Source organism: Mustela putorius, unplaced genomic scaffold (assembly GCF_011764305.1).
Source record: "Mustela putorius furo isolate JIRA1106 unplaced genomic scaffold, ASM1176430v1.1 tig00003983_pilon_pilon_pilon, whole genome shotgun sequence".
Taxonomy (NCBI): domain Eukaryota; kingdom Metazoa; phylum Chordata; class Mammalia; order Carnivora; family Mustelidae; genus Mustela; species Mustela putorius.
The window spans coordinates 10,827,206-10,848,483 of NW_025422123.1; the positions used below are offsets into that span (position 1 = coordinate 10,827,206).

A 21,278-nucleotide genomic window follows, 5' to 3' on the forward strand; every position below is an offset into this window, starting at 1 on the left:
TCTCTGGCCTGGGCACCCGGTCCTGTGTTTGCAAGCTTTTTAGTCTCTTGGACAGAGACTGCCCCCAGATCCCTTAGCTTGGGGACCTGTTGACCTTAAATGCATCTAGATCCTTCCTGTGTCTGTGTGCACTTTTGTCCTGGACAGGGGGAGGGTGCGGGGCTGGCTTCGAATCCCTCCTGCAGCCCTGCACTGAAGCTTCTTACCATTTGCATGGACATCCACCCCTCTTATGCTTAGCTGGGGGCTGGGATTCCAACACCCACCCCTAACCCTTGGCCCCAGCCATCCAGTGATTGATTTCTCTGCACCAGCCCTGCCCACTGCCTCCTTTGTGGCCTCAAAGATGAAACCGAGCCAGCCACCCTCTCCCTCCCCTGCTGCTCCCACCACTTCCCAAAAATCATCTCCACAGGCCACCCCCGTCTTCCTTCCTCTGCTCCCTACAAATATTGTCTGAGAGGTCATGCTCTCTTAAGGAGCCTCTTAAAGTTGGGTTTCTGCGCCCCACCTTCTGCCACCCTTTCTCCCCAGAGTTGCTCTCTAAGGAGCCAAGAAAGGGGGCAGGGCAGGGATCATTTGGGGTGGCCTGGAAACTAGCAGGTCCTTTGAGGTTTGGAGAGGTTCTGGAGAGTCCCAGCGGGTTCTGGGAAGCCTGGCAAGATGCTGACCCCACCTCTTGTTCCTTGCCCTAGCACGAGATGCTGCCAACTTTGGGCTGGGTGATTTTCGGCAACTTATTTTATTTCTCTGACAGTTTCCTTTTCCTCAACTGTGGACTGGCGAAGTTAATAAAAATTTCACTGAGTAATTTTAAAAATCAAATTGGCTTTATGAACAGTTCATGAATCCAACAGCATCCCACCTAGCAAACAGAAAAAAGCTCTGTGCAGCTGTAGAGAAGAAAGGTTTGTTAAGGCAGAGAGGAGGGGAAGAGGAGGGGATTATACCAGCAAAGAGTTTTAGGTAAGGTCTCCCTTCTAAGGGGCACAGGAGGCGCCTATCTGTAAATTTCCTAGTGCTCCCCCGGGACTTCCAGGGGACTTCCAGGTTGGCTGGTTAGACGTCACTCCTGGGGGGATTGAAATGACAAAGAGTTTAGGTATTAAGTCTTGGTTTGCTGATGTGGGGACTTAACATAAGTGACTCCATGCAGGGCCTGTGATTTTCTTTTTAGCAACATCTCCTTTTGATTAGATTCTAAGCTTAACTGAGACAGGTGATCAAAATGTAAGGCATTCTATGACTACGGTTAGTCATTGGTTACAACTTCAGGTTCACAGTTGTTGTTTGTTTGTTTGTTTGTTTGTTTTTTTAAAGATTTTATTTATTTATTTGACAGAGAGAGATCACAAGTAGGCAGAGAGGCAGGCAGAGAGAGAGAGAGGAGGAAGCAGGTTCCCTGCTGAGCAGAGAGCCCAATGCGGGACTCCATCCCAGGACCCTGAGATCATGACCTGAGCCAAAGGCAGAGGCTTTAGCCCACTGAGCCACCCAAGCTCTCTTCACAGTTGTTTTTAAGTAATCTCTACACCCAACATGGGGCTTGAACTCAGAACCCAAACATCAAGAATCTCATGCTTTTTTTTCTTTTTTTTTTTTGAAAGATTTTGTTTATTTACTTGACAGACAGAGATCAAGTAGGCAGAGAGGCAGGCAAAGAGAGAGGATGAAGAAGGCTCCCCACGGAGCAGAGAGCCCAATGTGGGGCTCGATCCCAAGACCCTGGGATCATGACCTGAGCTGAAGGCAGAGGCTTTAACCCACTGAGCCACCCAGGCGCCCCAAGAATCTCATGCTTTAAAAAAAAAAAAAAAAGTTGCATACTCCACCGAGTCAACAGGTGTCCCAAAGTTCATAATTTTTAAGCTCATTGTCCTCTTCATTGTTTTTCTGACAGTCCAGTCTTCAGGAGATCACATGCTGGGTGGTCAGCAGCTGGGAACACCATTTAAAGCTTTAGAGAGAGCACAATGCACCGGGGAGGTTATTGTGATTATTATAAACAGGATAATCCCTAACGTCTGGAGTGCACTTCAGACCCAAACCAATGAAAATCAAATAAGTCAAAGGGACACCCTGCGATCTTGTGCCATTGAGTTTCAACTTCCCCAGAAGAGTTAATCCCGGTGCATCAAATGGGGTTGGCCACAGCTCAGACACCTCTTTGCTCAGAGGCTATCCTATTGTAAAGAATAGTTTCATCTGGAGAGCTGGAAGGATTTGTCAGTGTCAGGCCGCTATTGTCTTAGTGAGTAAGAGTTGAGGAGTTAAGAGTTAACTCTTTTAAGAGTTAAGGAGAGGTTTCTGATCATATTCTTTTTTCTTTCTTTCTTTTTTTTTTTTTCAGATTTTATTGATTTATTTGAAAGGGAGAGAGAGCACAATCAAGGGGAGCAGCAGAGGGAGCTGGAGAAACAGGCTCTCCACTGAGCCAGGAGCCCAATGGGGAGCTCAATCCCAAGACCCCGAGATCATGACCAAGGCGAAGACAGACGCCTGACCAACTGAGCCCCCCAGACACCCTGATCATATTCTTATTTATGTTTCCTCCTAACCAGGAAAGTATGGCTCTGTCAAAGCGAGCAAGTCCTGAGTTGTGAATGCCTCCTAGTAGGTCTTTTCTAACTGGAAGATGTAAATCCAGAGGAGTCAACCAATGAGATGTCTAATTCCACTTGTAAAAAGCTGGGGGCCCAGTGAGTTGAGAAACCCTGAGAGGCATTGCCTGGCTATGTCCCAGCCATCTAAACATTCATAGGCCCACGGACAGTGATAACTACCAAAGACAAAGGACAATCCCGACAGGGCCCAAACCACTTTTACCAAAGTGGCGGGGTGAATGGACAGATAGGAGTTTTGGATGTCAAATCCAGCAGTCTGAAAGGCCAAGGTTACCTCCCTCAGCAATGGTCGGAGAGACACTGATGATGTCATCTTTCCAGGCCAGTGCTGGAATGAAAAAAAAAGAAAGGTTTCCTATTCAGTTAAAGCATGAGGTCTCGATCAGGCCACTTGGAGGAAGCAGTCTACCGTGATGTGGCTACTTCTCTTCCTTGTCGCGTGGATGGGCGGTCTCCTGGGCAGTGTAGGACCCAGGTCAGGTGGAGCCTTCTCCAGCTCCAAGATGCACATCCAAGATTTAAGCCCTTGAAGTTTGGCTGTCATCTGGCTAGTGAGGAGGACCTGCCCTTAGTCCCTTCCAAAGACATCCAAGGGCAGTCTTTGTTCTTACCAGTTCAGTTGTATGATTGGAACATTTTCAGAAATCTGTATTTGAGAGAGCTTGTCAGATTCCCTTCCACGAATTCCTATGAAGATAAAGCACAGTTGCAGGAAATTTTGTAGAAGTCTCTGAATACAGCAATAACTGCTGATAAATGATAAAAGACTTAAAAATGACCTGGGTAAAGAACTGATGAGAGTTCATTATAATGCAATTGACAAAGACATGTGGTTATTTTTGGAACATACATTTTAAGATAGTAATTAGAATTACAAACTCTGACATTATACTGGGTCACATCAGATTTCCAGGAATATTACATAATTTCTGGAATATGTATACAGACATAATATAAAGAAGGCTTAGTATTACTTATTTGACAATGCTCCCCATGTAATTTAATATATCAAATAAACCTAATTAGTTTGCTATCTCCCTTTTTAAAAGGAGAGGGAACAAATTCTTTGAGGTGTTCTGGAAAATTTCTGCAATAACCCGAAGCTAGGTCAAGGCCAAAAGAACTATTTAGGATTTGATTTGGGGAAGGTTCATCGAAAAATATCAAAAGGTTTAAAGCACTTGATCAAACAGAATCATAGGTCACTTTCATAATACTTAGTTATCTAGTTATCAAAGTGACAAGACTCTGCAGGCAAATACAGAAAGTTAAAGAGTTATTAAAAAAAAAAAAACTTTGGCTCTTTAACATTAAAAAGATTCAGGTTTTTTTCTCTTTTTGTAATCAAAGATCCAATAAAGGCAAACAGAACCTTTGTGCTTCTAGGCAGATTACATTAAAGGTAAAGAAAAAAACTCTATTTACAATGTCTTATCAAGAGCAGATCAGTAATCTAAAAAGAAAGTGTGAGCAGATCAATAATCTAAAAAACTATCCTTTTTTTTTTAAAGATTTTATTTATTTACTTGACAGACAGAGATCACAAGTAGGCAGAGAGGCAGGCAGAGAGAGGAAGGGAAGCAGGCTCCCTGCTGAGCAGAGAGCCCGCTGCGGGGCTCAAACCCAGGACCCTGAGCCCCTATCCTTTTTTTTTTTTTTTTTTTTTTAAGATTTTGTTTATGGGGGCACCTAGGAGCCCCTATCCTTTTTTTTTTTTTTTTTAGATTTTGTTTATGCGGGCACCTGGGTGGCTCAGTGGGTTAAAGCCTCTGCCTTCAGCTCAGGTCATTGTCCCAGGGTCCTGGGATTGAGCCCCTGCATGGGGCTCTCTGCTCAGCAGGGAGCCTGCTTCCTCCTCTCTCTCTGCCTGCCTCTCTGACTACTTGTGCTCTCTATCAAATAAATAAATAATCTAAAAAAAAAAAAGATTTTGTTTATGTCTTTGACAGAGAGAGACACAGCAAGAGAGGGAACACAAGCAGAGGGAGTGGGAGAGGGAGAGGGAGAAGCAGGCTTCCCGCTGAGCAGAGAGCCTGATGTGGGGTCTGCATCCCAGGACCCAGGGATCATGACCTGAGCTGAAGGCAGATGCTTAATGACTGAGCCAGCCAGGGGCCATGCACCCTGAAAACTATCCTTTATTTTTTTTTTTTTAAGATTTTTTTTTTTAATATTTTATTTATTTATTTGACAGAGAGAGAGAGAGAGAGATCACAAGTAGGCAGAGGTAGGCAGAGAGGTGGAAGCAGGCTCCCTGCCAAGCAGAGAGTCCTACGTGGGGCTCGATCCCAGGACTCTGGGATCATGACCTGAGCCGGAGGCAGAGGCTTTAACCCACTGAGCCACCCAGGCGCCCTGAAAACTATCCTTTTCTTTTACTTTTTGTTTTGTTTTGTTTGTTTGTTTGTTTTAGTAATCTCTAAACCCAATGTGGGGCTCAAGCCCATGACCCTGTGATCTTGAACTCACAACCCTGAGATCAAGGATCACATGCTCTTTCCACTGAACCTGCCCCGTGCCCTGAGAAAACTTTCAACTGAGAGAAAAGCTAACTGCTAATTTTGCAGCAGTGTACTTTTGATATTAAAACTCATTTTAATTTTTTTACATGTGCACAGAGTATCCAAATAGAAATTCGTATAATTTTTTTAAGATTTTATTTATTTATTTGACAGAGATCACAAGTAGGCAGAGAGGCAGGAAGAGAAAGAGAGGAAGGGAAGCAGGCTCCCTGCTGAGCAGAGAGCCCGATGTGGGGCTCGATCCCATAACCCTGGGATCATGACCTGAGCCAAAGCCAGAGGCTTTAACCCACTGAGCCACCCAGGTGCCCCTATTTTTTTTTTTAAGAGAAAGAGAGAGAGCGTGTGCAGGGGTGGGGTGGGGGACAGAGGGAGAGGGAGAGAGAATCTTAAGAAGGCTCCATGCTCAATGTGGAGCTAGAGGTGGGTTTTGATCTCACAACCCTGAGATCATGACCTGAGCCAAAATCAAGATTCAGACGCTCAACTGACTGAGCCACCCAGTCCTAAACTTATCTTTAAATAAGTTCATTTTCATCTTAGCCAGCTTGATCACACATTAAAATTCCTTTTCAAAAATTCCTTTTCCACAGATCTACAACTTTCTTTTTCTTTCTGTTTTACATTCAGATTTTGTCCTATATTTTCCCTCTTTAAATACCCTCATTTTGGGACAAAATTACTATAATTTCCATCTACAAAAATGCATTTCCATTCCTCATAACTTCTTTTATTGAAAGCACACATCCTGTTTCTTGCTTTTCTTGCATACAGAGATGCTCCTTATTATTTCTTGTAGCTATAATCACATGTATTGGTTAGAATTCTTAACCCTTAGGAAGCTTAACTAAGAAGTAAATGATTGTGAACTGTTGTTTACATTAACATATACTCTGAAATGTCTGGAGCTTTGGTGGCTCCATCGGTTAAGCATCTGCCTTTGGCTCAGGTCATGGTCCAGGCGATCGAGCCCCATTTTGGGCTCCTTGCCCAGCAGGAAGTCTGCTTCTCCTTCTGCCTGCTGCTCCTCCTGCTTGTGCACTCTCTCTGACAAATAAATAAATAAAATCTTTTTAAAAATGCTGTGAGTGCGCCTGGGAGGCTCAGTGGGTTAAGGCCTCTGCCTTCGGCTCAGGTCATGATCCCAGAGTCCTGGGATGGAGCCCCATATCGGGCTCTCTGCTCAGCAGGGAGGCTGCTTCATCCTCTCTCTCAGCCTGCTTCTCTGCCTACCTGTGATCTCCATCTGTCAAATAGGTAAATAAAATCTTTTTTTAAAATGCTGTGAATGGGACGCCTGGGTGGCTCAGTTGGTTAAGCAGCTGCCTTCGGCTCAGGTCATGATCCCAGCATCCTGGGATCCAGTCCCATATCGGGCTCCTTGCTAGGCAGGGAGCCTGCTTCTCCCTCTGTCTCTGCCTGCCATTCTGTCTGCCTGTGCTTGCTCGCTCTCCCTCTCTCTCTCTGACAAATAAAAATAAAATCTTTAAAAAAAAATGCTGTGAATTTTCAGATTTATAAATACTTATTATGACTTCTAGAAACATGCTTTAAAAAAATTTTTTTTAAGATGTATTCATTTGGGGCGCCTGGGTGGCTCAGTGGGTTGGGCCGCTGCCTTCGGCTCATGTCATGATCTCAGAGTCCTGGGATCGAGTCCCGCATCGGGCTCTCTGCTCAGCAGGGAGCCTGCTTCCTCCTCTCTCTCTCTCTGCCTGCCTCTCTGCCTGCTTGTGATTTCTCTCTGTCAAATAAATAAATAAAATCTTAAAAAAAAAAAAAAAGATGTATTCATTTATTTTAGAGAGAGAGAGAGAGCAGGGGGAAGGGCAGAGAAAGTCCCAAGCGGACTCTGGGCTGAGCGTGGAGCCCATGGTGGGGCTTGATCCCACAGCCCCAAGATCATGACCTGAGCCAAAACCAAGGGTCAGATGCCTGACCAACTGGGCCACCTAGGCACCCCTAGAAACATGGTTTTTTAAAATAGAAAATTTCTCAACATGGCATAAAAAATGTTTACTAATAGATGCAGTTATCTTTTTTTTAAATTAACATATAATGTATTATTTGGGGTAATGTATTATCAGGGGTACAGGTACAGGTCTATACAGGTCTGTACAGGTACAGGTACAGGTCTGTGATGCATCAGTCTTACCCAATTCGCAGTGCTCACCATAGCACATACCCTCCCCAATGTCCATCACCCAGCCGCCCCATCCCTCTTAGCCTCTCCCCTCCAGCAACCCTCAGTTTGTTTCCTGAGATTAAGAGTTTTTTATGGTTTGCTTCCCTCTCTGATTTCATCTTGTTTCATTTTTCCCTCGCTTTCCCTAAGATGCTCTGTTTTGTTTCTCAAATTCCTCAAATCTAGATGCAATTATCTTTAGTTCCTCTGTAAAAGGAGCATTTTGCTCCTTTTACAGAAGATAAGCCTGCATTCAATAATTAACGTTTCAGTGTTTTGTCTTGTTTGGAAATGATCTAGATATTCTGTGAATTTAACTTAACTCATCACTTCACTGAGCAAAACTTGAAGATAGCAGGTTACCAAGAAGACCTGAGGAAGGGGCACCTGGCTGGCTCAGTCAGTGGAGCATGTGGCTCTTGTTCTCAGGGTCGTGAGTTCCAGGCCCATGTTGGGTGTGAGTCTACTTAAAAACTAGACAAAGAAGATGTTTAAAAGATTTGAGGAAACTGTTTTTTAAATTCAGTAATCTCTCCTCCCAGTGTGAGGCTCGAACTCACAACCCTGAGATCAAGGGTCACATGCTCTTCCGACCAAGCCAGCCTGGCGCCCCATGAGGAAACTATTTTAAAAGTTTATCTAAAAAATTTTTATCTTATTTACATCTATCCAATTTATTTTTTCTTAACAATTATGTTTAGATTATCCGCAGAAACTTCAGGAAACATCAGATAAAATCAACCATTGTCCCAAGCTATTCTTCTTGTTGACAAATTTTGGAACAGAGATAGCATGATCTTACTTGATTAGTAAACCCGGGTAGGATAAAAGTATTATATTTAATGCTAATAACTTTAAAGATATGTCTATTTTAATTAAGCCAACTTAACTTTAATACCAAATATCTTCCAAGATTGCATGAACCTGAAAAACATTTGGATTAATTTCTATTATATTTCTGAGATTTAGAAATACTTAATTTATAAGTGTTTATTTTTAAGCCAGTTAAATAGAAGTCTTTACAAATCAATTCCAGTAATACCATCCAGAGGCAGAAAATGTCACCCATCTACAATAGACGTATAAACAGACGTTATCGTTGTTGTTTTAAATTGTTTAGCCATGATACGGGTATAAAAATGCAAAGCCTTCCTTTATGAAAGAACAGTTGGATCCAAACTGTTTTTCTGGCAGATGGACTGTTAAGGTCATCTGCTCAGATGGCTAAAGATGCTTCTACTAACATTTGTGGAGAAAACACATGACTCTTCATTCATCAAAATTTCAAAGGGCCTTTCTCCCTTTTGTTCTACTTCTGATGAGAACTTCTGATAAGGGGAGTTAAGACTACAGACTTCCAGCTATAAATTTAAAAAGGGGGGGGGGCGGAGAAAAAGAATGACATCCCTGAGGTTTCTATGCTTTATATTTTTATCCCCGAGTCCCAGGGAGAGAGTTCAAATCCCTCCAAGAAGGACTTTTGGTTTTTTTCTAAATCAATAATTTACAAGACTCCAGGGCGCCTGGGTGGCTCAGTGGGTTCGGCCGCTGCCTTCGGCTCGGGTCGTGATCTCAGGGTCCTGGGATGGAGTCCCGCATCGGGCTCTCTGCTCGGCGGGGAGCCTGCTTCCTCCTCTCTCTCTCTGCCTACTTGTGATCTCTCTCTGTCAGGTAAATAAATAAAATCTTAAAAAAAAAATAATAGTAATTTACAAGACTCTTGAGATAAATAGGGGAGGTTTGGGGATCAGTAAAGAAATAGATGAACTTTGGGGCGCCTGGGTGGCGCAGTTAAAGCCTCTGACTTCGGCTCAGGTCATGATCTCAGGGTACTGGAATCAAGCCCCACATCGGGCTCTCTGCTCAGAGGAGAGCCTGCTTCCCCCCCCACCTCTGCCTGACTCTCTGCCTACTTGTGATCTCTCTCTGTCAAATAAATAATAAAGTAAAATCTTAAAAAAAAAAAAAAAGAAATAGATGAACTTTGAATTGTCCATAGAACTCCATGTTCAGTTTAGTAAAGATTTGTAAGATTAGGGACAGTCGCCTTTACTCCCTCTTCTAAAGAATTGGGTTGTAGGGACGCCTGGGTGGCTCAGTTGTTTAAGCAGCTGCCTTCGGTTCAGGTCATGATCCCAGCATCCTGGGATTGAGTCCCACATCGGGCTCCTTGCTCCGTAGAGAGCCTGCTTCTCCCTCTGACTCTGCCTGCCACTCTGCCTGTGCTCGCTCTTGCTCGCTCTCTCTCTCTCTCTCTGACAAATAAATAAATAAAATCTTTAAAAAAAAAAAAAAAAGAATTGGGTTGTAGCTGGGTGCGAAGGACTGATACAGCCATTCACGTACACTGGAAGGTTTGTTTGTTTCTGGGTACATTTAGCTGAGAGAAAAGTCTTTAGCCACCTTCCATCAGTTCTTCCAGGATCCCACCTGAAGGTTCTAAGCAGGTTTTTTGGTTTTATTTTGTTTGTTTGTAAACAAATAGATGTTTACATTTATTTACTTATTTACTTGACAGAGATCACAAGTAGGCAGAGAGGCAGGCTGAGAGAGGGGGAAGCAGGCTCCCTGCGGAGCAGAGAACCTGATGCAGGGCTCAATCCCAGGACACTGAGATCATAACCTGAGCTGAAGGCAGAGGCCCAACCCACTGAGCCACTCAGGTGCCCCAAGTTTTATTTTGCTTTTTTAATTCAATTAATTCACATATAGTGTATTATTAGTTTCAGAGGAAGAGTTTAAGGATTCATCAGTTGCATGAGTTGGGGTTTAAAGAGGAAGGAGTGTAATTTTAATATTTACTAGAATTTGGCAAGGTTTGGTCTTGTTTTGCTTTTTGGATTTCCTTTTACTGCCTAAGAGAATAATGTAGCAGTTTACCAGGGAATCCCTGAGTCCCATCAGTTCTGGAAGGGACTCATGGGGCAGGGTAGGGGGTTGGGAGCTCCTTGAAGGTAGATATGGGGCTCTCTGTAAGGTCATTAACTTGGTGGACTTCTGTCTACAGTCATGTAAAGACAGTTCAGACAGAGGATAACTAGAATGAGTATTCGAGTAAAGGACAGAAGAAATAAGAATTATGATAGTCTGGGGCTCCTGGGTGGCTCAGTTGGTTAAAGCCTCTGCCTTCAGCTCAGGTCATGATCTCAGGGTCCCTGCTTCCTCTTCTCTCTCTGCCTGCCTCTCTGCCTACTTGTGATCTCTGTCAAATAAATAAATAAAATCCTTAAAAAAAAAAAAATAGAATTAGGACAGTCTTCCAGTTGCTTGTATGACTTCTGAGTCTTTTTAATTTTTTATCAGCTTTTTTGCAACGAAACTTTCAATTAATCTATTTTTGCAATTTTGAAGCCTTTATTTTTATGCGCGGTGCTCATAGGATCTTATCTGTTTGGAACTTTCTTCATAATGGCCACTGTAATTCTCGGCCGTAATTCCCCTGAGGGCTGCTAGCAGTTTGCTAAGGTCCTAGCCACAAATGGAGGTTAGCCCACGTTTCTGTCCAGCCCTGTCCAAGCGGTAAATGAAGTGCAACTCGCATTTCCATCCAGCCTTATTTTGGGGGCCCCCTACCCGGCAGTTACAAAGCCAAGTTCTTCAGGACACAAATCATGCTTAGAAGGATTGCCATTTTTGTAGATATTTATAGCTTCCGGAATGGTAGTTCTTAGACAAAAAGTAAGCAGATTCCCTGGAAGGTGGTACACTGGACTCTCTAGAAATGAAGGATCCGGGGCGCCCAGATGGTGCAGTCGTTAAGTGTCTGCTTTGGCTCAGGTCAGGATCCCAGGGTCCTGGGATCCAGCCCTGCATTAGGCCGCCTGCTTCTCCCTCTCCCACTCCCCCTGCTTGTGTTCTCTCTGTCACTGTGTTTCTCTCTTTCAAATAAATAAATAAAATCTTTTTTAAAAAGAAAGAAAGAAGTAAAGGAGTCCACTCTCATTATTTATTTACTTCTTTCTATTATGATGTTTTGTTTTGTTTTTCAGTTTAGCCTTTGGATTTCTCGAAGCCAGATTAGTCCCTGAGAAAGATGTCCCGTGGAGTTGGGGTTCTGTCGTGGTTCACACTGTATCACCTCATTGCACAGGAAGTCTCTTGAGGTTGGCAGTTAGTGCCGATCTAACCCATTCTGTGACCAACTTGTCCTGACAAAGGGATCTTTGGGTCAGGTGGCATGTGCTCTAACAACTCTGAAGCATTCACCCCATGCCCACCAATTTCTGTGGCTTATTGGCCTCCAAGACCCCCCAAAGCATGAGCCTTGACCCCAGGAGCCCATTAACAGAAACCAAGAGAAACTGAAGAAACAGATGTGGACACCAGCAATACCCAGAGAACTAGGGACTGGGCAGAGGAGTGGACCTGCAGACCTTAAACAATGGGAATGCAGATGGTTTCCAAACAAATGGACAATGGCGGTCACCAGCAGCTCCCAGCATGGCATCTGAGGACAGAAGCAAGGGCTGGGGTTTAGACAACACTGCATACAGGCCCGTAGCAAGGCCCTGTGCACCACTAGCAACTCCACAGGCAGACTTGGGGATGTCAGATTGGACCTGGGGCAAGAAGTTCCAAACAACCAGGGACCTGCAAACCGAACCAAGGGCTAGGGCCTCCGGTTTCAGTTGGAACCACCTGTCAGCTCAAGCTGACCCACTAAACCCTGGACTGGAAACCAATTAGATCCAGAGCTCATCGCCAAGAGAGCCCAGCTCCCAACTGAGAGAGACTTACCCATGGCCTTCAGAAATGGTGAGAAAGACAGTGAACTCAAAAAAGGGTTCGCAGGTACCACGCCTATCAGCAGTCTGCTTCAATCTGCAATGGCCACCAAATCTGTTAAACAGCAATTGAAGTGATCACATTGGCTTTACTGAACAACTCGTGAATCGGGCAGCTTCCCACCTAACAAACAAAAAAAGGCTCCATCCAGCTATAGAAAATGAAAGGTTTGAAAAGGCAGAGAGGAAGCCGGAAAAGGAAGTAATTAGCAGAGTGTATTGTTTTAGGCAAGGGAAATGGAATGGGTCTATCTGTAAATTTCCTAGTACTGCCCAGGAAATTCTAGGTTGACTAGTTAGAGGTCACATTCCTGGGAGGGGTCAAAACTGCAGTAAGGATAGGTGTCAGGTCTGGATTTGCTGATGTGGGGCCTTAACCTAAGTGACTCCATTTTGGGCCTGTGGTTTTTCTTTTCATTTTTTTTTTTTAAGATTTTATTTATTTATTTGACAGACAGAGATCACAAGTAGGCAGAGAGGCAAGCAGAGAGAGTGGGGGGAAGCAGGCTCCCCACTGAGCAGAGAGCCTGATGCACGACTCGATCCCAGGATCCCGAGATCATGACCTGAGCCGAAGGCAGAGGCTTAACCACTGAGCCATCCAGGTGCCCTGTGGTCTTTCTTTTTAACAGTGGCGACAGTGGCTCTCTCAGGGGATGTCATGCAGACAACTGAGATGAAAGAGTGCTCAGTGCTTGGCATGCAGTCAGCACTCCCCAGGCCTAAACTCACCATCACCACACGTAGATTCCAAGGAGCCCCATTGTAATTTGTGTGCTGAACAACGAAAGGGAGTGTCACTCACCTGGATTGTCATGTGAGCCCTCCCCAAACCCAGAGTTCTGCCATATGACAGCTGCCCAGTATGCAAGGAGTGAGATGGATTACAAAACATTTAATAAATATATCTAAGGAACATACACATCCAACACGTATGCAAGCCTGCATTCGTCACCATCCTCCACATCCACAATCTAAACAGAAGTGCCCCCCGCAGCCACACCTGGGGCCAGCTGCTCCCTCCTCCTGCCTGCCAAATCAGCATCAGCTCTCACCTTTTCTCCAGCCCCTTCAGACTCCATCTTCATCTGCCTTCTCCCTCCACCTAACACCCCAGAACACCGTTCCCACTCTGTCCTCGCTGTCTTTTGAGGATATGTCACCACACTTCCTGCTCTTCTCTTCTGGCCTTCAGTGTGGGTAGCTTCCTCTCTTCAGAGCACGGGGTACTAGTGTCCTGCTGGTGAAGCCCAGGCCCCTGCTGCCTGCAACCCGCACAGCTCATGCTGGGTGGTCTCAACCGAGGCTGTGCGACAATCGAGACCTCACACCTTGATGACTAACCGCCATTCTCCACAGCTGCTGCCCCCATTTCCTTCAGAACCCCCTCCCTGGCCTCCCATTTTTCTGGAAAGATTAGGCCACATCTGAGGCAAACCCTTAGCCCAACTTCTCAGGTCCCTCAGAATAGCACAATAGCTTCGTCCTCCAGTTTCTGAGAAAGTGGGGTCTCAAGTGTGCCATGTGCAACCACGTGGATGGATTCTGAGGGCATGATGCGAAGTGAGACAAATCAGACTACAACAGACAAATACTATGGGATCTCACTAATATGTAGAATCTAAAAACAAAACAAAAAGGCAAAAAAAAAAAAAAAAAAAAAGAACCTCACCTCAAAGATACAAAGAACCAATTGGTGGTTATAAGAGGTAGGGATGGGGGTTGGGCAGAATTGGTGACAGGGGTCTAAAAGGTACAAATGCCCAGTTATAAAATGAATACATCATGGGGTTGTTATGTACGACATCATGACCATAGTTAATAATAGAGTATCATAGGTTTGAAAGTTGCTAGGAGAATAGCTCTTTTTTTAAAAGATTTTATTTATTTATTTATTTATTTATTTTTTAAGATTTTATTTATTTACTTGACAGAGAGAGATCACAAGTAAGCAGAGAGGCAGGCAGAGAGAGAGAGGGGAGGAAGCAGGCTCCCTGCTGAGCAGAGTGCCCGATGTGGGACTCGATCCCAGGACCCTGAGATCATGACCTGAGCCGGAGGCAGCGGCTTAACCCACTGAGCCACCCAGGCGCCCAAAGATTTTATTTATTTATTTTTTAAGATTTTTAAAATTTACTTATTTGAGAGAGAGAGAGAGCATTAGAAGAGAGAGGTCAGCGGGAGAAGCAGACTCCCTGCCAAGCAGGGAGCCCAACTCGGGACTCGATCCCGGGACTCTAGGATCATGACCCGAGCTGAAGGCAGTTGCCCAACCAACTGAGCCACCCAGGCACCCCTAAAAGATTTTAAGTAATCTCTACACCCAACGTGGGGCTCGAGCTCACAACCCCAAGATCAAGAGTCGCATGCTCCACATTCTGAGCCAGCCAGGCACCCTGCAAGGAGAACAGTTCCTAAAAGTTCTCAGCACAAGAAGGAAACTGTGTGACTATGTATGGTGATGGATGTTAAGTAGATTTACTGTGGTGATCATTTCATTATATATATATATATATATACACATACACACACAAACATGAAATCACTGTGTTGCACACCTAAAACTAATATAATGTATATCAAGGATTTCTCAATTAAAAAAATAAAATGTGTGGAGCACTGGGTGGCTCAGTTGGTTAAGCCTCTGCCTTCTGCTCAGGTCATGATCTCAGGATCCGTGGACATAAGCCCTGCATCAGACTCCCTGTTTGTCAGAGAGTCTGCTTCTCTCTCTACCCCTCTCCCTGCTTGTGCTCGCTCTCTCTCTCTCTCTGTCAAATAAATAAATAAATAAAATCTTTTAACATTTTTTTTTAAAGATTTTATTTATTTACCTGACAGAGATCACAAGTAGGCAGAGAGGCAGGCAGAAGAGAGAGGGAGAAGTAGGCTCCCCCCCCCGCTGAGCACGGGGCTCAATCCCAGGACCCCGAGACCATGACCTGAGCCGAAGGCAGAGGCTTAAACCACTGAGCCACCCAGGCTCCCTCTTTTAACATTTTTTTAAAAATTAAAAGGAAATAAAATAAAATGTGCTAGAAAAACCATGGATTATATGCAGCAGTTAGAAGCAGTGGATGGGAGGCCACACAGAAACAGCTAGAAGATCTGAAAACATTCTGAGGGGAAAATAGTAAAGCAAAATGAACATGATAGCTTTTTTGTACATTTTTAAATGATGGTTTTAATAGAATGTAAAATTTCCCATCTTAGCTATCTTTTTAAAGATTTTATTTGTTTATTATTTGAGAGGCAGGTAGGGGGCAGAGGGAAAGGAAGAGAATCCCAAGCAGGCTCCTTGCCTGGTGTGGAGCCTGATGAGGGGTTTAATCCCACAATCCTAAGGTCATGACCTCAGCTGGATGTTTAAAGGACTGCACCAGCCAGGGAAAACCATCCCCCCCCCGAAAATCTTAACCATTTTTAAGTTCAGTCCAGTGACATTACATACATTCACATTGTTGTGAAACCATCAAACCCACTAGTATGAACGATGCAGCTATGAACACTTGGGTGCAAGCTCCCGTGTGAATGTACATTTTCTGTTCTCTCAGTAGATTTCTATACAACCTTTTGGAGTTTCTCTATGCAAATACATTCTTATTTCTCCACCCTCTGCACAAAGGTAGCTAATTATACTCATGAGTCTGCACTGTCGTTTTTTCACTTAAAAAATCTATATGTTTGGGGTGCCTGGGTGGCTCAGTGGGTTAAAGCCTCTGCCTTCAGCTCAGGCCCTGATCCCAGGGTCCTGGGATCGAACCCTGCATCGGGCTCTCTGCTCAGCGGGGAGCCTGCTTCCTCCTCTCTCTCTCTGCCTACCTCTCTGTGATCTCTGTCTGTCAAATAAATTAAATATATTTTTTTTAAATCGGTATCTTTGGGATATTACAGATAACCCAGGAGAAAAAGCTAAATATTCCTATATGGCCATAAACTAGACTTGGAGTTGGCAATATGAATTCATGTTCAGCTTAATATAGGTACAGATGATTACATACAATGTATTTATAGATATATGTACATATGAGGGTCAGTATACATAAATGCATTTCCTCACTCTGGAAACCCAAAGCAATGACTCTCCAGCAGCTCTGAACACACCAAGTACCCAACACATGGTCTGTAATGCCAAGCTCCAATAAACAGAACTGGGGCTTGTTGGAGAAATGTCTGATTCTAGGGCTGCTGCAGGAGAGGTGTAAGAGGATCCCTGAGCATCTTTTGCCAGAAAGTAAGGAAATGCTCAAAGCAAGAGCAAAAAACCCACAATGATGAAAATATGTCAAAGGTGAAAAATAATTCCCCACACCTCAAGTGGGTCACACCTGGTGACTTCCTTCCAAAGAGGACAGTATGGGGGTGCCTGGCTGGCTCAGTCTGTAGAGCATACATGCTCAGTCTTGGGGTTGTGAGTTTGAGCCCTACATTGGATGTAGAGATTACTTAAAAATACAATTTTTAGGGACGCCTGAGTGGCTCAGTCAGTTAAGCATTTGACTCTTGATTTCGGCTCAGGTCATGATCTCAAGATCATGAGATCGAACCCCACACCAGGCTCCACGGTGGGTTGAAGCCTGCTTGGGATCCCCTCTCTAGACCCTCTCCCTCTGCCCCTCCCCCACAGCCATGCTCTGTGTCTTGCTCTCAAATAAATAAATACAATATTTACTTTAAAAAGACAGTATGGGGGGCGTCTGGGTGGCTCAGTGGGTTAAGCCGCTGCCTTTGCTCGGGTCGTGATCTCAGGGTCCTGGGATCGAGCCCCGCGTCGGGCTCTCTGCTCAGCGGGGAGCCTGCTTTCCTTCCTCTCTCTCTGCCTGCCTCTCTGCCTACTTGTGATCTCTGTCTGTCAAAAAAAAAAAAAAAAAGAAGACAGTATGGGGGCGCCTGGGTGGCTCAGTGGTTTAAAGCCTCTGCTTTCAGCTCAGGTCATGATCCCAGAGTCCTGGGATCGAGTCCCACATCGGGCTCTTTCCTTGGTGGGGAGCCTGCTTCACTTCCTCTCTCTCTGCCTGCCTCTGCCTACTCGTGATCTCTCTCTGTCAAATAAATAAAATCTTAAAAAAAAAAAAAAAAAGACAGTATGGGGGTGCCTGGGTGGCTCAGAGGGTTAAGCCTCTGCCTTCAGCTTAGGTCATGATCTCAGGGTCCTGGGATCAAGTCCCACATGGGGCTCTCTGCTCAGCAGGGAGCCTCCTCCCTCCTCTCTTCTGCCTTTCTGCCTAGTTGTGATTTCTCTCTCTGTGTGTCAAATACATAAATAAAATCTTTAAAAAAAAAGGACAGTATGAAAAGTGAGAGAAAAGAAACATGACAAACACTGCTTCAGACAGCTGATCAAGGTCAACATCAACGATAATAAGTCATGTTGATAGCATGTACCCTTGATGTGATGTGATGAGAATGGCATTTTAACTGCGTGCTTTCTTTCCCCCAAACCCAATAACTCCAGTCTTAGTTATGAGAAAAACATCAGACAAATCCCACTTGAGGGACTTTTTACAAAACACCCGCCCAGTATTCCTCAGAACAATCAAGGTCATCAAAAACAAGGAAAGTCTGAGAAACAGTCACAGCCAAGGGGAGTCTAAGGAAAAAAGACAGCTAAGCGTAATGTGGTAACGTGGACGGGATCCTGGCACAGAAAAGGAACATTTGGTAAAAACTAAGGAAATCTGAACAAAGTATGGGTTTTAGTCAATACTAATGTATCAATATTGGCCCTTAGTTATAATAAACATTTGTAAGTAAAGATGTAATAAACATCTTACTCAGGTAAGATGTTACTTATAGGGGAAGCTGGATGTGGGGGATACAGAAATTCTCTGTACTATCTCCATAATTTATCTGTAAATCTAAAATTATTCTAAAATAGTTAATTTGGGGGGTGCCTGGGTGGCTCTGCTGTTAAGCGACTTCCTTCAGCTCAGGTCATGATCCCAGAGTCCTGGGATCAAGCCCCACATCGGGCTCTCTGCTCAGCAGGGAGCCTGCTTCCCCTCTCTCTCTCTGCCTGCCTCTCTGCCTACTAGTGATCTCTGTCAAATAAATAAGTAAAATCTTTTTAAAAAAATGTTTAGGAGCTATATCTATTTTAGGGAGATTTGCCTTTGCCTGCCATAGGGGTTGCAAATATTCCCCTTTGCCTATCATTTGTCTTTCCCTGGGATTTCTTCATGCCTGCCACGTGGACCCCACCTCCCCCTTCCCTCCAGTGGAACTGCTTTCCTCAGGCCACCTGCTCCCTCTCAGAGCCACATCCCAAAGCCTGTCTAGTTCCTCATTCTTTCTGGTGACATCTGACCTCTTGGTGATGTGTGGCTCTGTACAGAGGACTCCTCTTGGGTGTTAATAACTTTTATATAGTCTCACTAGAACACAGAAAATAGAGAAAAGCATACAGAAGAAAACCAACATTCACCTGTGAGTCTACCTCCCAGGATAACCACTTCCTGCTTCTCAAGGCCTCTGTATATGTATTTATTCATGATAGAAACTTCTAGAATCTACCCAGTCCTTCTGGGAACTGATTATCCCTGCACTTTCACACCTCTCGGGTTTCTTCTGCGTTTTCCATGTCCATAGGGTAAGGGCTGCCCCTCCTGCCCATGCTCACTGCAGCAAACCTCTCTCTCTTGGACCTCCCTCCCCAACATTGCCCTGCCCTGCCCAAGCTTGGCTGCTGCCGGCACACCTACCAGAGAAGTCAGACTCTCCATCTCATGGGTCTTCAGAAGCACATTCACCTTATTGGAAACTTGGGCTCATCAGCCTATCCTCCAGAAAGATCCCACTTTCCAGTAAGGAGGGCCAAGACTCGCCCAAGCACTGTTTCCAGCCCACACCTTGCAAACAGCAAACTGAAGTCACCTCATTCTTTGGCGTCTCTCTCTGCTCAAGCTCTTCCTCACTTGGACTTTGTTCCCGCTATCTCCTGCAGGCCTCCCATGACTGTGTGTCACACTCTGCCCATCCTCTGCCCAGTTTTTACCAAATGTTCCCCCCTCCTCTTCCTCTTAGCCCCTCTCTGAAGCCCCACCCCCACCTCCAATCCACACTCTACCCCAAACCTGCCACTCCTCCAGGCCTCAACTTGAAGTTCTGTGGAATGTGAAGGAGGCCGCCTCTGAGCAGTTCCACACACACCCCACCCCCAGGCCCCATGTTGGCTGGGTGCCCTGGCCTCCTAAGGTGCCAGGCACTTTCCCTCGCACACAATTGTCTATCCCTATTGTGATTTCCTGTTTATCCTTTGTCTCCCCTACTGAAACCCTGGAGGTGGGGTGGGCAGGGCTATTTTTCATTGACGTATTTCAAGTGCAGGAACACTAACTATGTTTGTTGACTAAGGAAAGAATGGGTTTCCCAGCCAACATGATCACTCCCCATTTTGAGCATTCGAAGTTTTCCACCGAAGGAGCCTCCTGTAGGACCAGTGTGGCCTGGTTGGAATTGGTAACCCTCCTGCGTCTGATGTGCAAATTCCTCTCCCTCTGCTGTCTTCCTGCCACCCTTTTTGGACTCTTACAGAGGTCCTCTCTGAACCTTAGCTCTTTCATCTGTCTAGAGAAGAGAACATTAAGGAGAAGATTATAAGGACCACATACATGTTGTAAATGGCAACATGATTAATGAAAATAAGATGTGGGTATGTCATAAAAAACAGTACTACCGTTCACTGAGCAGGCACCGTTCTAATATCTAATACCTAATACCTAATATCTAATATTTAATACCATTCACCGGGCAGGCACTGTTCTAATATCTCACTGGTATTAATGCCTTTTATTTTTTTTAAAGATTTTATTTATTTATTTGACAGAGAGAGAGATCACAAGTAAGCAGAGAGGCAGGCAGAGGGACAGGGGGAAGCAGGCTCCCTGCTGAGCAGAGAGCCCGATGCGGGGCTCCATCCCTGCACCCCAAGACCATGACCTGAGCTGAAGGCAGAGGCTTAACCCACTGAGCCACTCAGGCACCCCTAGTAACGCCTTTTCACCCCAAATAAGCTCCAATTCAAAGAAAGGTAAACTGGGCACAGAGCAATAAATGATTCATTTGCCTAAGATTCCACATTGGAAGTAGAACAGAGCTGGGATTTGAACCTGGGGCAGAGCCTATTTGCTTAACCATCACCACTGCGTCTCTGTTGAATAATATATAATACAGCTGCATTATTTGGTCAGAGTGCTGCCCTCTTTGAATAAAACCACTCTCTCTCCTGGAACGACTCTAACTCTAATGGTAATTCTGTACGTAGATTTTTGTGTTGATATCTATTTATCTATCCCAAGAATAACAACATGTTTAAAACATAGAAAAGAACCAGGCCCATATTTTCTGTCAATCAGCTTCAAATGGAATAAATACCCCTGAGTTAACTATACAGAGTTTAACGGCACCTGTTTCGCTATAACGTGGAGTTACCTTCAGTGCTACTGAAGATGTTTGGTCCCGAAAGCCACCATGGCAGGTCTTCCAAGCCCCTTTTGGCTGAGTTTCCAGTCCCTTCCCCCATATTTTCAGAATTTACTCACCAAGAGAGAGATGGGGGCAAGAGAGGGGAGGGAAGAGGCCAGCCTGGGTGGGGGTTTTCCACTTGGATTCACAAGGGTCAGAAGAAGAGAGATAGAGGTTTGGTGGCCACTGATATTCCTTCTGGGTCTGTGACACCGGGCACAGGCCATGCTCCCCTGGATGGACTTGGGGGTGGCATGGCAAGGTCCCCTCACACAGGTAGGGATCTGGTTTCCCTCCTTGACCTGTCCTCTGACCACTCCTCTGAGGCCAGCCTTATCCCTGGCCCAAAACACCAATTCCGGCCTATGGGGGCCACAGAAAGGAGGGAGGGCTAAAAGGGACCATTTCTGGACAGCCAAGGACAAACTGAGTGTAGAAAAGAGGATGCGCCCCTCCCCCACCCTCTCCCCGGAAAAACAGCCGGAAGCCAGAGGCCTTCCTCCTACCATCATGTTCCCTATCTGCCAGCTTACACCGCATTTACTTCTGGGGATCCAGAAATTTGTCGGAGGCAGGGAGGGAAGAGAGAGAAAAAGATGAAGAGAGTTAGGGAGACCCAGAGGAAAAGGGTAAGAGGTTGGAGAGACCAACACAGGCGTACCTTAGAGATATTGCGGGTTTAATTCAGGGTCACTGTAAC

The 21,278-nt window shown here is 45.0% G+C and overlaps 2 long non-coding RNA genes across 6 annotated transcripts; one reads left to right on the forward strand and one right to left on the reverse strand.

Annotated features, from left to right (window-relative positions):
* Window positions 1-808: 808 nt before the first annotated feature.
* On the reverse strand, window positions 809-19,231 carry LOC101687923. 5 transcript variants are annotated; one of them, XR_006604102.1, is made up of 5 exons: window positions 18,817-19,231; window positions 12,069-12,170; window positions 3,236-3,311; window positions 1,828-2,952; window positions 809-1,072 (listed from the first exon to the last, which is right to left on the reverse strand). It is a non-coding gene; the product is annotated as an uncharacterized LOC101687923 (long non-coding RNA). The 5 variants fall into 5 exon arrangements; XR_001181241.2 differs by lacking the exon at window positions 809-1,072 and having other exon boundaries at window positions 1,747-1,957; window positions 2,784-2,952; window positions 18,817-19,221; XR_001181243.2 differs by lacking the exon at window positions 809-1,072 and having other exon boundaries at window positions 1,747-1,957; window positions 2,827-2,952; window positions 18,817-19,220.
* Window positions 6,362-12,154, forward strand: LOC123389512. The gene is made up of 2 exons (XR_006604103.1): window positions 6,362-6,403; window positions 11,321-12,154. It is a non-coding gene; the product is annotated as an uncharacterized LOC123389512 (long non-coding RNA).
* Window positions 19,232-21,278: the final 2,047 nt, after the last annotated feature.